Source organism: Marmota monax, unplaced genomic scaffold, assembly GCF_021218885.2.
Source record: "Marmota monax isolate L192 unplaced genomic scaffold, Marmota_monax_Labrador192_F-V1.1 WCK01_AAM20220418_F8-fsc00029, whole genome shotgun sequence".
Lineage (NCBI taxonomy): Eukaryota > Metazoa > Chordata > Mammalia > Rodentia > Sciuridae > Marmota > Marmota monax.
In genome coordinates, this window is record NW_026693024.1 from 14,919,051 (window position 1) to 14,934,517 (window position 15,467).

General features: G+C 48.5%; 1 long non-coding RNA gene across 5 annotated transcripts; it reads right to left on the reverse strand.

Annotated features, from left to right (window-relative positions):
- Positions 1 to 1,431: 1,431 nt before the first annotated feature.
- On the reverse strand, positions 1,432 to 14,590 carry LOC124098589 (uncharacterized). 5 transcript variants are annotated; one of them, XR_009227667.1, is made up of 6 exons: positions 14,252 to 14,590; positions 11,173 to 11,433; positions 8,422 to 8,517; positions 6,696 to 6,756; positions 5,175 to 6,162; positions 1,432 to 4,716 (listed from the first exon to the last, which is right to left on the reverse strand). It is a non-coding gene; the product is annotated as an uncharacterized LOC124098589 (long non-coding RNA). The 5 variants fall into 5 exon arrangements; XR_009227664.1 differs by having other exon boundaries at positions 14,270 to 14,581; XR_009227668.1 differs by having other exon boundaries at positions 5,175 to 5,315; positions 14,270 to 14,554.
- Positions 14,591 to 15,467: the final 877 nt, after the last annotated feature.

A 15,467-nucleotide genomic window follows, 5' to 3' on the forward strand; every position in this document is an offset into this window, starting at 1 on the left:
AGAGGAGACAGGGAGGATGGCACGGTGCCCACAACCTAAAAACAAACCCAGGGAGGGTTGCAATGTGACCCACATGGGGTGGCCAGATGGCTCTTTTTCTGCCTGTTTCCCTCGAATCACTCCAAGCCGGGGGACAAGAACAGGAAAGGTCCCTCAATCCAAGCAAACCATACGCCTCCCTCCCACCACCCAATAGCAGCAGGACTGGAAGACCACAGTGAGGCCTTGCTTCCCTGGATGCTCAAAAGCTCAGAGCTGCTTATTGTCTTTTGCTTAATCTCCTCTTTTCATCACCAGGACGGTAAAGTCTGAAAACCTGAAATCAGCACAAGTCAAAAGGGAGAAGAGAAGAAGCCGGCACAAGATGTTTTCTCCAGCACGCTGCCTGGGGAGGCTGGCCCTGACTCTGACATGTGCTGAAGGTGTGGTGTCCAAAGTAAACCTTTTGAACTGTTTTTTGGAACCTCCAAAAAGACCCTGCACATCAAAGGGGATCAGATCCCCTGCACAGTGCGTTACAGGCATCGTTAAGCATTTTGCATGAATCACCCACCTTCTGGAAAAGAAAGGAAACCCAAACTCAAAGCACATGGCCAGCCCATGGCCCCAGCGCGGCCCCCAGCACATGCTCACCACATGGCTCCGCCTGGCTCTGCGGAATCAACTCCCACAGACGCAGGGGCTCCTCCTCCGGGGAGCTGCTCTCGGCATCTCCCAGGCCAGGAGACAATGGAGCACTTGTTGGAGTAGCCCCAGGCCCCTCCTGCAGGCCCGCCTCACGAAGCCCACGCAAACTCTGACTCTAGTCACAAGGGCAGCCCTGCTGGGCCACTCCTACAAGAGTCAGGTGGGATGCAGTCTGGGGCTGAATAGGGGATCCTGTGTGAGTCCGTGGCACCGTGCCCAGAAAGCCACGCTCCTGAGCAAGCGTCAGCATCCATGGGCTCTGCAGAAGCTGCCAGGCCCTGAGAGAAGGCGGAGCAGGGGCCAGAGCCTGAGTCCTCAGACCCTTCTGTCTTCTGTCCTCAGGGGATTCATTTGGTTTCCCAGAGAAAGTAGAAATGGGCAGAGCAAGCGCCCCAACTTCAGAGGCCCCATTGGAGCCTGCAGCTCCTAGGACCTGCAGAGGTAGTCCCCACTTGAGCTGCCCGAAAAGGAAGGATGTGGCCCTGCTACCCACGGAGGGGCCTCTGGCAGCAGTCACAAGAGGCCCTAAGGGAGGGGTCCTGGGAGGCCACTTGTGTCCTCTGTAGCCCCCGCTAACAACCTTCTGAGTGCTAGGAAGACACCCGGCCCGGAGATTTCACTGGAGGTATTTGAAAACCTGATACAATCACTCTTAGCAATTGCCTTTTTAAAACTCATCTTCTCTGGTAGGTGAAAGTTCTAGGTTCAGGAAAAGAAAGAGGTTTAAAAAACACAAATGCAAACTGATTGGTAAGTTTTTAATTAGCAGTTCAAAAGCTGCCCACATTCTGGGTTTCTAATTAATAGGCACGATTTCCATTGAGTTCTACTTCAATGGGAGCTATATAAAACCAGTGAGTGGGTGACATTTTTCCATTCAAAGAAGAACAAGAAGAAAGAGGGGGGGGAAAGCTGAATTAGAAACAGCCGAGGCAAATAAACTGTTTCTAGAAGTTACCCCTTTATAAATAAACATCATCCCCTACCATTAGTTGGAGCCCTTGGGTTCATGACTGGTCAGCCCCCTGAATCAATTTAACACCTTGACACCCCCAACAATGAGTCCAGATGCTGTGGATCCCAGTCAGAGGCCCTTGTTCCACAAACACTGACTGAGCACATTGTGTACCAGGCACCAGCCAGATCTCTGGGAAGCTAAGAGAAAAGAGTTGGTCCCCACCCTCCAAGGACCTCATGCTCCTATAGAAGATAATCACACGGTTTAAATGCTGTCAGATGAGACCACAGCAGACCAAAAGCACCATCTCATTCCTTCCCATCTTATCACCATCTAGCCAGGGTCTAAACAGAGCAGGCAATTATGAAACGCTTGTTGAATGAATACAGGATTGGCACTGTGCACCTCCACAAGGACCTGGGTGGCACAAAGGAGGATATGCACACTCTGCTGGGTGGGGTAGACCCAGACAGTGGGCACCCAGCACACTGAAGCAAGGCTGTCCAGACTCCCTTCATGGCTTCTGTCCTAATTGCTTAGAACCCAATCACGCTCGTCTTTAAATATTTTATTCTCATCTATGGAAGAGAAGTGAAGCCCTGGAGACGGATCTGAAGACCAAATGGGACTTTCCCAAGCAGAGAACTTAGGAAGAGCATTCTAGACAAAAGAACCAGAAAAAGACGAAGCACCAAACTTTGCTAAGTAAGTTAACAATTAAGAAGAGAGAGGTTGTCAGGGCCAAGGGTCTGGGGAAGTGCAGAACGCGTGCTCAGCATGCACGAGGCCCTAGAGTCTTTATCATAGGTGGTTGCATGGCCTTTGTCCAGACTGTGACAAGGAATCTCCAGAGTCTTAAATCAGAAAGAGACCAGAACATTTTAAAGGAAAAAGAGAGAGAGAACTGGGGAAAGAAGCCATGTTTGGAGACTTTAAAAATGGGTGAGTAAAAATGTGAGGGCATGTTCTCGAGGATTTGGCAGCGGCTACGGTGAGTGCTTGACATTGGGATGTTCCCGTTGGATGTGGTCAGTGAGAGAAGAGGGCGTGGGCAACTGGGAGATGGTTGTCCTACTAATGCCATAGGGAACCAGCCCAGGTAGGCTGGGGCAGAGGAAGTCAGGGCTTTCACACCACACATACTGCTTTTGCCAAGTCAGATGGTGTGGGTCCTAGTTTTCCAGAGCTCAGGCCCATCTGTCCTGGAGAGGTGACCTCTGCTTGTCTGGGATTTGCACAAGGTTTCCTTCCACAATCTCAGGCGAACACACATGCGCGCGCGCACACACACTCTGTAGATTTTAGGAAGCGGCATCCCCCTTAGGAGAACATTTCCATGTTTGACAAAAACCTGATGCTAATTCAGAAGATGCCACAGAAAGCAGCACAGAGTTAGAAGGCAGCGCTGACACTGACGAGTTAGGATACAGCAGGCTCCAGGAAGGCTTCCAAATAGACACGTGCAAGTTCCATTTCTCACAAATGTTCCGGAGCTCAGAAGGAAGCTCCTGTGCTCTCGATAACCTCGAGGAACTTCCCCCCTTTTAAAGAAGAAGAGAAATTTTAAAAAGAGACCTCCTAAGGAACGCATCCTCAGAACCTGAGCATACGCCCAGTTGCTGGGTCTAAACCCTGTTGGTCCCCAGCAAGAAACCTGAACAATCAATGGATAAATTGCCTTACATCTCCTTCCCTTTAGATATTTGCTCATGAGCCCAGCTTCCCAGGAGCCAAGCAGCTCTCTTTTCACCTTCATATCCATCTACCCTGGATTTAACGAATTCTTTCCTTCCTGGTACACACTGTAATTTCCAGGTAGAGAGTAATGGCGGCCCCACCCCCACCCCCACCAATCCAAACCCACACGCTTGTAACACAGCCAAAAGGATCTTCATGACCAACTTGATCTTCCACATGACCACATCCTGGGGTTACAAGTAGAAATCTGAAAGTAGGGCAAATTTGTAAATACGCAACTTGCAAATCACAGGGATGGGCTGTAGGTGGTACGGCTCCTTCCTGCAACCCAACCATCTGCAGAGGATCTGCTTAAATGTGCCATCGCTTAAGACAGTCAAGGTCACTCGAGCCACTTTCAAATTTCGAGATGTTGCTGCGTTTTTTTTTTTTAAATTAAAGTTAAAATGAGGAAATGCCCAACAGGGTTATTAAAACTGCAGTGTATTTAAAGTGTTTATATTTGACAAATTAAGGCTTTTAACTCACCACATGAATCTACTGAAACATCAAGGACACTAATCATAAGATTTAAAGGATTTTAAAAAAATATTAATGCATAGATCATCACAGGCAGCGCGGTTTGATGGCAGTGCGGGAGTTTTAAACTAAATGATGTCGATCATCTTTTAACGCCATCTGGTTGCTTCTGTATCTGCAGCTGCATGAGAGGAGAACCCGGAGTCTACACTGGACGCCCTTTGGAAACACTGGGCTCTGACCCTGTGATCCTCCTGCAGGATCTCCCTGCAGAGACTCCAAGTGAACGTCAATCAATGTCTTTTCAAAAAATCAATCACTCCCTCTCTCGTTCACAATGCCATAAAAGGAAGCCATCGTGTTATTTGCTGGATGAACTAAAACAGAGACCCTTAGAAGAAAAGAGGTCAGGACAGAGTAAAAGAGCAGGTAAAACAAAGGCCCAAGTTGACAACTGTCCCTTTCTGAGCTGTGTGTGTCACATCGGTCTCTAGGCCTCAGTTTCCTCAAATGTAGTTTGAAGCTGCTTGAGACCAGGGGTTGGCAAACATTTTCTAGAAAGATCTGGAGAATATTTCAGATGGTATGAACCACGAAGCAGAAACAAGGATATTTGTAGTTACTTCGAGAACAAAGAAAGAAAACCATTCACCACAAAATTTTTGCAACCACATACAAACACTAAAAATCATCCTTTGGTCGCAGGCTGTATAAGAAGAGGCAACAGCTGGTTTTGGCTGGTGGGGTGTAGCTTGCTGACCCTTGCTTCAGAGCAGAGCGGCACCATCCCATGGAAGTCTGTGGTAGTGGGGCCGTTGACCTCTGTGCCAGGTTGTAGAGCACTTGCAATGTGGCTAAGGAGACCAAGGAACTAAAATTTTAGATTTGCTTCACTAAAATCAATTTAAATCAAATTAGGCTCATGTGACAAGCGTCAGAAACAGAGCTTTAAACCTCCGGTCCACTTCCGCAGGACCTGATTATTGGATGGTTCTACGGCTCACTGCCCTCAAGGGCCTTTGTCTTATGAAAGTGGCAAATGTGGGTTTGGCTGGGGTGGAGCCCTTTGGGCAGCACTTACTTTCTGTTTCATTTTCTCCCAGCCCCCCCCCCCCCCCCCCCCCGTCTGCCTTCTAAATGCAAAATTCCAAACTGGGCAGGGAGACACCCCCAAGAAGTCAAACCCAACTCAAAGGGCTGCTGCAGGCTGCTTTAAATTTGAGGAAAACACACCACACTCAACATTGTCAGATGGGGCCCAGCCAGAACAGACTCTCACCAGCTCAGCACCCCCCCGACGCCGCTAACTCACACACTGACGGTAGACTGTGCCCCACTCCTTCCGATGATGCCAGAGCTTTGCGAAGCCAGGCTCTTAAGAGGTATACTGATAAAAAGCAAGGATCTTCTGAAAATCCATGAAGTCCAGGAAAGGAGGGCAACGGTATCCAGTCTAATTCCAAAAAAGGATGACTCGCTTGGCAGGCACTGTGTCACTAGTAATGTCCCCAGCCCTTCTTATTTTTTATTTTGAGACAGGGTCTTGCTAAGTTGCTGAGGCTGGCCTCAGATTTGCAATCCTCCTGCCTCAACCTCCCAAGTTGCTAAGATTGCAGGTGTGCGCCACTGTACCCAGCTAAGCCAAGGTTTTCTTTTCTTTCTTTCTTTTTTTAATATGTTTTAGTTGTCAATGGGCCTTTATTTTATTTATTTCTATGAGGTGCTGAGAATCGAACCCAGTGCTTCACACATGCTAGGCAAGTGCTCTACCACAGAGCCAAAATCTCAGCCCAAAGTTTTCTTAAATTTTACCCCCCCTTTTTATGTGTGCACACCCACATAAGGATTAGACCCAAGGTGCGTAACCACTGAGCTACATATTCAGCCTTTTTATTTTTATTTAGAGACAGGGTCTCACTAAGTTGCTTAGGGCCTTGCTAAATTGCTGGGGCTGGCTCTGAACTTGCAATCCTCCTGCCTCAGCCTCCTGAGCCACTGGGACCCCCTTCTTTTTCATACTTCGTTGAACATCATGCCCCTCAGTTTTTCTAACCCAGAGAGTTCAACAACTTGCTTTATGAGGTGCCCAACCAGTGAGTCCTGAGCCTTCCCAGCAAAGTGTCGCTAAGGCAAGAAGACAAGGAGTCTTCACCGGAGGGCTGGTTCCACACGAACTGGGCTTGCCTAGTTTGCCATTGGGAGTTATCTCAGTTTTCCTTTGGGGACCCTGAGAAGAAGGATTGTTCCATTCGCCTCCTCGGTGGCTGACGCTCTCACACCACCACCACTTATTCCTGGTCCTGAAGGAAGGCAAAGAGGGCTGATTCTGGTAAGTGACCCGCCGTCTCCGTGGTAGACAGTAAGAGTACCTTGTATGTACAGTCATCCCTTCCAGCCCTCTAGTAGCCCCTCTCCCCTCACCTGAGGTCACAGCAAGTCTATAATGCCACCTGTATAATGACATTCTTTTCTATCCCAGGGTTCTCTGCTCTCTGGCTACCACCTGCATAAGGAGCCTAAACCTTTCACTTTTTTTTTTTCCTCCATTTTGAGCCTGGAGATCCCTGGGAAACAGCTATAGTATACAGTCTGTGCCTCATTGTCCTTCTGTGTCACCTAGAACCTGAGACCCAGATGAGGGCCCACCACATCCACCCCTCCTCCAACAGTGATGGAGGCCCTCAAGGGTGTTGACCAGCTTGGGGGTGGAGGCTGGGAGGGAGCTGCCATTGCCCCCCCCGCCGCCGCCCACCCCAAGGAAAGCCAGCCCTGGGCAAGGGCAAGCCACCAGGGGCCAGGTTTCCTGAGGCTCTGCCTCTCATCTGTAGCTTACCTTGGCTGAGATTCAGCCCCTTTTCTTAGTCTCTTCTGTTTCATCCTGGAGGGAAATTCGTCTTCTCCACGAAAATCAAAGGTTTCCCCAAGAGAGAAAGAAAGAAAAGAAGAAGGAAGGAATGAGAAAGAGAAAGGAGGGGGAATTATGTTTAAAAAAGAAATAAAAAGGCCACTGATGACCTTCTTATCCTGAGATCGAATGGCTCTGTGGACAGCTCTAAGGGGTTTCTCAGATTGTCTTTGCTACATATTTTTGGACAAATTCTAGAGCCTTCTTGCACTTTCCGTCCCTTAGTCTGGCTCCTTTCAAGGGATTTACTAGGGACCCAGCAACATGTTAGGTGTCAGGGATATAAATATGAGTAAAGCCCAGTCTCTGCCCTCACGAAACTCAAGGATGAGATAAGAACCAGAGTCATTGAGGGAAAAAAACTCTAAATTTCCTCCAGGAACACAGTGGTGAAGTCAGGCAACTCAGGAGAGAGGATGAAGCCCAGGAGATGGACCCCAGCTGTCCAGGAGCATTGGATGTGCTGGAAGGGCATCTTAGGCAGCAGGAAAGCATGAGCACAGGATGGACACGTGTGATACACTCAAGAATGAGCTAAGGAGCCCAGCACGGTGGCCCACTCCTATAATCCTAGCAGCTCAAGAGGCTGAGGCAGGAGGATCATGAGTTCAAAGCCAGCCTCAGCAACTTACTGAGGCCATAGGCATCTCAGTGAGACCCTGTCTCGAAATAAAATCAAAACACACACACACAAACACACACACACACAGGCACACACACAGAGTGCCCAGCATGTGGCCCAGTGGTTAAGTGCCCCTGAGTTCAATCTCCAATACCAAAAAAAAATTATACACACACACACACACACACACACAGAGAGACATATATATATATATATATATATATATATATATATATATATATATATATATATACTTTTTTTTTTTAATGAATGAGCAAAGGGCAGTCTGTCAGCCTCTCGTCCCTCATCTCTAGACCTCCTCCCTCCAACCCATCTTTACTCTGAGCCAGGGCAATCTTTGTAAAACACAGCTCTCAAAACCCTTTGGTGGCTACTCCTAATTTGGTTTGAAGAGCATTCCACAGTCTGGCCACCGTTGCGCTCTGACCAGTCCTTGGTAGCCACACCCCCCTTCCTACCACCAAGCCTAGTTAAGTCTACATGGCCCTCCAGGACAGCCTGGGGTCACCTCTGATGACAAGTCTGTCCCATCTCTCAAGACTGGATTAGGCATTTCTCCAAGTGTCCCCTAAGTGTCCGTAGCACACAGCAGACTGCACCGTGATGGCCTAGTCACTTGTCTCTACCCTACAGAACTGCCCACTCTGTGTGAAGGGGCAGGGCAGGGGGGAGATCAGGATCATGGGAAAACCTTAAATGAAAGACATGAACTAAGGGAGAAATAATAAATTGAGTTAGGAAAGAGTAATGAAAAACAGCAGAGAAAGAGCTTGCAGTGGGAGGCCCTTAGGAGAAACACCCAGAAATCTGTTGGCTAATGATTAATATCGGGTTTCTTTGTCATTTTTGCTTTTGTGTTTGTTTTAACCAGGGACCTCTTTGACATTCTGGTGAGGACTGTGGACCCCACAAAATAATAATATTAAATACATCAAAGACAAGATATTCAGTAATAACTAAAACCACTTATAGTAAAATATAGTTATCTGAATATTAATACATTATACTAACCAGGCTCAGTGGTGTGCACGTGCAATCCCAGCTACTCAGGAAGCTGAGACAGGAGGATCGAAGGTTCAAGGACAGCCTGGGCAACATAGTAAGACCCTGTCTCAAAAGAAAAAATAAAATGAGCTGGGAGTAGATCAGGGGTAAAGCATCCCCAGTGCCTATATATATATATATATCTGCAATACCTTTCACGTTAATATTCTAATGTTTTATTACTTCCATTCATAATTAAAGGAAATTCCACATTTCAGTTTTAAGCTAACAAAAAGTAAAGTGTTTTCTCCGTCTACATTCAGAGTCCACAGGTTAGGGATGCCTACCCAAACCATCTGATTGGCAACTAGGTCCTTGCTAACTTTTCTTGATGGGAGAGGGGGTAGTACAGGGATTGAACTCAGGGGCACTGGGCCACTGGGCCACATCCCCAGTTCTATTTTGTATTTTATTGAGAGACAGGGTCTCAGTTGCTTAGTGCCTCACCATTGCTGAGGCTGGCTTTGAACTCACGATCCTCCTGCCTCAGCCTCCCAAGCTGCTAGGATTATACAGGTGGGCACCACCGTGCCCGACCCTTGCTAACTTTTGCCAGAGCAATTTCAGGCAAGTGATAGGCAAAAGCCACCATGAAATAAAGTGTTGGGTGGATGAGAAGAGAGGAAATGCAGGCCGTGATTCCAGGGTCCTCTCTCCAGATATTTTTGTGGCAAAATGAATGCAAAGGCTTGGAATAGCTTGAAGGAGGACAGATGTCAGGGCTATAGAAATAGAAGAGGCCATCTCCTGTGACCCCAAAAGTCATGCTAGGAAAGTTTCCAGCTCTGCTGGACCCTCCTCAGGAGCAAGGCAACAGATCAGGACAGGGAGTCATTAGCTCTGCTGTTAGCCAGGAGGGGAGATTGCAGGCCTCATAGCCAGATTGCAGGAAAGAAGCAACAATCAGTGCCACCGGGTTCCTTTTCTCTGAAAAATAACTATGTTGCTGGGAGCAAGACACGTGAGTCAGGAGTCGTGGGTTGAATTTGGAGTTGGAGTCTGAGATTTCCGGTCTCTGTGGGATACAGGTTGGAGAAAGGACCATGCAAAGAATTCTCCTAGTCTACGGGAAAAACAGTCTCCTAGGGACCTGCTCTAGATACAGCCTTTCTTGTTCAGATGAGAGATGATCTCAAGTTAAAAAAAAAAAGCTATTGAAACTATTGTTTGGGTTATTTTTTTTTTAATTTTGCTTTTCTGTATTAAGATTCAACACTGTCCGCAGCAGGTGACAGCTAAGACATCTGATCCTAAAAAAATAAATAAATAAATAGATGTGCATAGAAGAGACGGACACAAAACTTGACAGTATTAATATTGCAGATCAGACCCAAGAGCTATTAAGACACAGAGCACATCCAAAACAAAAGTAGAAAAGCGTTGGTTTTCCTCATAACCACCCTTTTCTAATCAAGGTCAAAACCAAAAGCTCATGACAGTCCATGAGCTCTGCCTTGGAAGGCTTCTGAGAGCCAAAGGAAGGACGGCTGTGTAGACATACCACGTCCTCTTCAAATCCAAACCTTGGGTTCCCCTCAATGGGGGGATTAAACTGCTAGAGACCTGCCCTTGAGCCTTGTCTCCTCCCCGGAAATGACTGTAGATCTGTTGGCTAGTTGACTTCATTCAGCCTAACCCAGACCAAAGATAAATCAAATTAAATGTCCCTTGACACAAGAAGCAGAACTAGTGCAATACAGTGGCTAAGAAAAGTCTGCAGGTCGGAGGAAGCCGGAATGTTCATGCAGTACTTTATACTCTGAGCCTGGAGCTCACAAGGGGTCTCTGGGCTCCGGTGGAGCCTAAAGAACAATTACAACATGATTGAGCATTGATCACTGGATGTCCCTTATCTTGCTTTTCTTTGCTTTTCTGTGCAAGGAGTTCAAAGCCCTTTCCTGGAGAGATCCCGCCCACCCCACAGCCTCCCGGCTCTGCTGTGAGTTCCACCAGCAAATAGCCAGACCACCCATGGGTCCACAGGTTGACCTCATAGTGAGCAAGTAAAGGGATTTTTTCAAGGTCACCCAACAGATGGAAGCCAAGCTTTGGGTAGCACTACTCCTAACCTTGTGCCTTATCGTCCCTGGCACCCTATCTCAACCTGCAGGTTCCAGGGAAGTTGCATAAAAGCAGCTCCCTTCCAAGAGTAATCAAGGTTGTCCCTGGTGAGGCCATCTGGAGTTCTCAGAAGACCTAACACAAAGATCAAGGGGGGAAAAAAATCACACTTTCCAAACCTAACAACTCAGGTTCCTAATGCCCCATAGAATAAACCAGAGTTACTGCTCCTAAGGCTCTCAGCTTGCAGGTGACTCCAGGTTTCTGGGACCAAGTGAACCATAGATTCTCTCTGTGGTTCCCAGGCACCTTGTGGGTTAATGGCCTCCCCGCTCTGCGCTCTCTGCTCCATTTAGTAATCAGTGTGTCCTGCAAACAAGACAAGCTCAGGCTTTTATAAGCCCAGCCCCAGGAAGGGGCAATGGGACTAGACGGCTCGGAGAAGTGGATTTCGGGAGGACTTGGCTCAGGCTGGGCACAGATGGTTTGCATCTGCACAGGGATCCTGTCCCTTGCCTTGAACTCTGACTCACCAGCCCGCACCAAATCAACTGGGCATGGCAGAGTAACTGTGGAGCGAGGGCCTGAGAAACAGGGTTCTGTTGGAGCCATAGGACAGCTGAGCATGGGAGGGAAGGAACAGGTGCCATTACTCACCTGGGGGTCCCACATTCTATCGTTTCCCCCCCTCTGGGTCTGTTGTTGTTCATTTTCTCTGAAAGCCAACCAGAAGCCAGGGCGCCCAGAGGATTTCACTCCCGTGGCCCGGGCTGCCTGTGGACCCCTCACATCTGCTGTGGATGTGGAAGCTGCTTCTTAAATTCCCCTTTCTCTATCTATGGGCTTTGCTCTTGCCAAGGTCACCCAGACTATGTAAAAATGCCCACAAGGTCCTGTGGGTCAAGGCCTTGAGTCAAACTAAAAGAAAGTACAAAAATAGATGTTAGCTACTGCTCAAGCGCAGGTGCTGGGGACACCCCTGTGCTCAGCTCCAAGTGGCAGCAGGCTCTGACCCACCCCACGTATTCACTTGAGTACGCCATCAGCACTTCACCTGGGCCACAGAACAGAGGAGTCCAGTGGCCAAAGGGAACCAACCCTGTTTCAACATCTGCTCTTGTGAAATAAAATACTTCCCTGGAGACACTTGCAAAACGATTACTACATATGCATTATGGGATCCTTTCCAAGGAAGAAGTGGGGCAGGAAACTCCCATCCTGTCTTTGCCCTCCCCAGGGCACATGGCCAACGGGCTCCCTTGCCTCCTTAAGGCCCCAGTCAAGTCCAACGTGCCAGTCGCATGTGGGGGGTGGGCACCCCTGTTTACCTCTCTGCTCTCAGGAGGTGGAGAGCAGATGGAGAAACAGCTCTTCCCAGTTCAAGATGCACATTTAGCAGAAACCTCCTGCTGCCTTAGTCTCTGGACTCCTGCCCCATCCAGCCCAGCTCGTGACCAGGTTCGAAGGCCCCTCCACACCTCCTAGCCCCAGGCTCCAGCGAGAGCCAGAGCTCCCCCCTCTGCTGAACATCCACCCTGTCGGTCATGTTCCCACGGTGCCCCAGAAGCTCAGGAGATCTTCTCAGTCCCAAGGACCGCTACCTTCTTGGGCTTCAGATCCCTGACACCCAAGGGACCTCACTTCATGACTGTTTCTTTTCTGCATCTTTGTTCCAGCCCTGAACACATGCAGTTCTCCCCATCTCAGGGTGTGGGTGCTGGGCGGAGCCAGGGGCCCCCTCTGAACTGCTTCACCTCCCTCCTACATGGGTTGTCTGTGGCTCAGTCACCTCCACCTGCCATTGGGCTCCCCAGCACCCATTCCTTCCTGACAGGCCGGGTCAGGCCCACCTGCCTGACCTCAGCCAGGGACACCGCTTCTCATGCACCTTCAAATCTGAGACCTTTCACAGCTTGGTAACCCCGCCCCCATCCTCCCGATGTCCCTTTCTGATTTCCATGGCACTCTGCCCTCCAGGGCTTAATCCCAGCACGACACTTCCCTCCGCCTCCTTTACTGGCTGTCTGCCAAAGGTCAGAGTAGGAGGTCGTCCCTCCCAGGGCGGGTGTTAGTCCTCGCTCTTGCACGTGCTCTGACATATTTCTTGTTCCTCCTTGCCCGCACGACAAAGCGCCAGTTCAGTATCTGGGCCTTAGGGTCTCTCACAACCTACCAGGCGACATCCCCTCCTACTCCCCGCTTCTACTCTGACCAGCCCTCACCTCCTCACTGGACCACAGGTGGGGTCACCCCAAGGCTTTGCGGGGCCCACATCCCTCCTACTTTCTTCTTCTGTACCCAGATCCTACTCCTCATTCAAAGTCTAGCCAAACTCTCTTCTGTCCCCACTTGTGTTATTAACGCATAGAAAACAGAGAAGGCACCGTATACTCTTGGGCATCCCTGCCAAGCGTGTGGTACCCATACGGAAGCCAAGCAGCACTGAACACACACGAGGTGTTAGGCCAACACATTTCTTAAACACACACGTGACCTCTCCTGCCTTTAATCTTGATGGTCACGGCCACAAGCAAAAATGTGACCCACAATTTTGTTCAATTATTTTTTTTAAATTTTTTATTGTTGGCTGTTCAAAACATTACATAGTTCTTGATATATCATATTTCACACTTTGATTCAAGTGGGTTATGAGCTCCCATTTTTACCCCATATACAGATTGCAGAATCACATCAGTTACACATCCATTGATTTACATATTGCCATACTAGTGTCTGTTGTGTTCTGCTGCCTTTCCTATCCTCTACTATCCCCCCTCCCCTCCCCTCCCCTCCCCTCTTCTCTCTCTGCCCCCTCTACTGACATTCATTTGTCCCCCTTGTATTATTTTTGTTCAATTATTGATTGCTTCACAAACATCGTGATAATCCGCCTATTGTCATATCGTTTTTTTACTGCACAGGTTCACGTGGACAAATTCATTTAAAATAGAACCTATTTGTTTCCTCCTCCTTACTGGTGGGGGTTGAGGTTAAACGGTCATTAGTTAATAGCAGTGTGTCACATTTGGCTGTCCTGAACAGGAGGGGACAGCCTTATACCTTTGTTGTGATTTATTTGGAGATGCCACTGGACAGGTTTTTCCTTAACAAAAAAAAGAAGAAGAAGAACATTTTGTAAAAACATCTAAATTTAAACACTCAGGACACACCACATCCCAGGTCTAAGACAACACGGGTCTAGCTTACTGTTAGTTAAAATAAAAAAAAAAGCACCTGGAACAAGAAGCTAGTGTCTTTCTTGCTCATCTTGAATTAATAACTTATCCAAACGTTTACTCTCATCTCACACATTGAGGGAAGAATCACTCTGCACACCACATCTGCTGCTGTCCCCCGGGACCTGTCCTCTTTAGTACAGAGCTCTCTGCTGTTTCAGGGAGCCGTTGCCCAGCGCCTGACACAGCCTGTGGCGGTCACTGACCAAGAAGATGTCGTGTGCAACTCCGGGAAGTGTCCACAGGGAAGCAGAGCCGCCTCCCCTCCCACTTCTCCTTCCTGAGGGTGGAAAACTGCTGAGATCTCAGCCCCTGCAGGCCTGGGGGCCGCCCGTGCAAGTACAGGAGAGGGTGGGACCAAACTGAAGGAGCTGGGGCCTTCGCTCCTACAGAGCAGCCACCCTGGCCCTGCCACACCGGCCCCCAGTGCTCATTTCATAAAACAGAAACATGGCCTCTTGTCACACACAGCTGACCCCAATCTTACCTCAGAGACCTACCTGAGAGTCAAAACTTACAATTCGATTCACAGCATCCAGAAAGTCCAGAGTGAAATTCGTCCAGTGTATACAGCTTTGCTTCAAAGGTCCACGCAGAGGTGAGCGCCTTCCTGTCTTTGGGCATCAAATGGATCCGCCACTCTTTTCCATGAAACAGACTAAAATTAGTACTGGCCTCTTTCCCCAGCTCTGTTCTTCTGTTGGGATTTTCTTGACCGAGATGAGAGAGGCTGGGTGGTGTCGTGGAACACGTGTGCAACGTGAAGCAAGAGAAGCAAACTTTAACCTTCGTCTCTGAACTTTGTTAGCCATGTGACCCTCGATCAATGGCATCCTATATCCAAAAAGTGGTTTGAATAATCTCCATTTTAATCATCAAAGCCTTCTTGAGGTTGTGGTAAGAATGAAGTAAATGGCCAGGGTCTGACATGGGGGTGGGAAAGGGTGGTTTCAATAAAAGCTTGTGAAACCTAAAAGAAAAAAAAAAAATCCCAAACCACGGAATATACAGGTCCCAAGTAAATGACTCCTAATCAAATAATTAGCAATGTCTTTTTTTAAGCAGAGAGAAAAACTGCTCTTCCTAACAGGCGGTGGGGACTTTCATGCAGACCCGGAGGCTGAGGCTCTTGGTTTGCAACTTTAGGGCTGAGAAGTTTAGCTCCCCCCCTCAGAGGAAAGATTCATGGGAGTGCAAGTTAAAGGGCGTGGCAGCATGTCCGCAAAGATCCCCCAACAATGCATATTCGTCCCCCACAGCCACTGGCAGGCTTCTTCCCATCCACTGTGACTTGCTTTGACTGACAGAATTCACAACATAGCACTGTCGGATTTCCAGGTCTAGGTAAGAGGCCTTGCTAAGGCCGACCACCAGGGAAAGCAGCTAAGGTCAGACAGCTGAGTGACGACTGAACTCGGGAGAAGTCACATGGAGCAGAATCAAGGCCACCAGTCAAAGCACCCAGACCTCAGACAATGACCCTCCCAGAGGTCCCAGACCCAGCCAATCCCTAGATGAATGGACCACAGTGGCCCCAGCTAACCTCAAGGATAGCAGAACATCCCGCAGGATTGTGAGGAATAATACAATATTGATGCTTTAAATCACTGGGTTTGGGGATGTTTTTTTACACTGCAGTGACTGACTGACTCAAAAGAGGTCCTCAGTGGTTCTTAGACACAGGAAGGATACAGGATCACCATCTCAGTCCTCCCT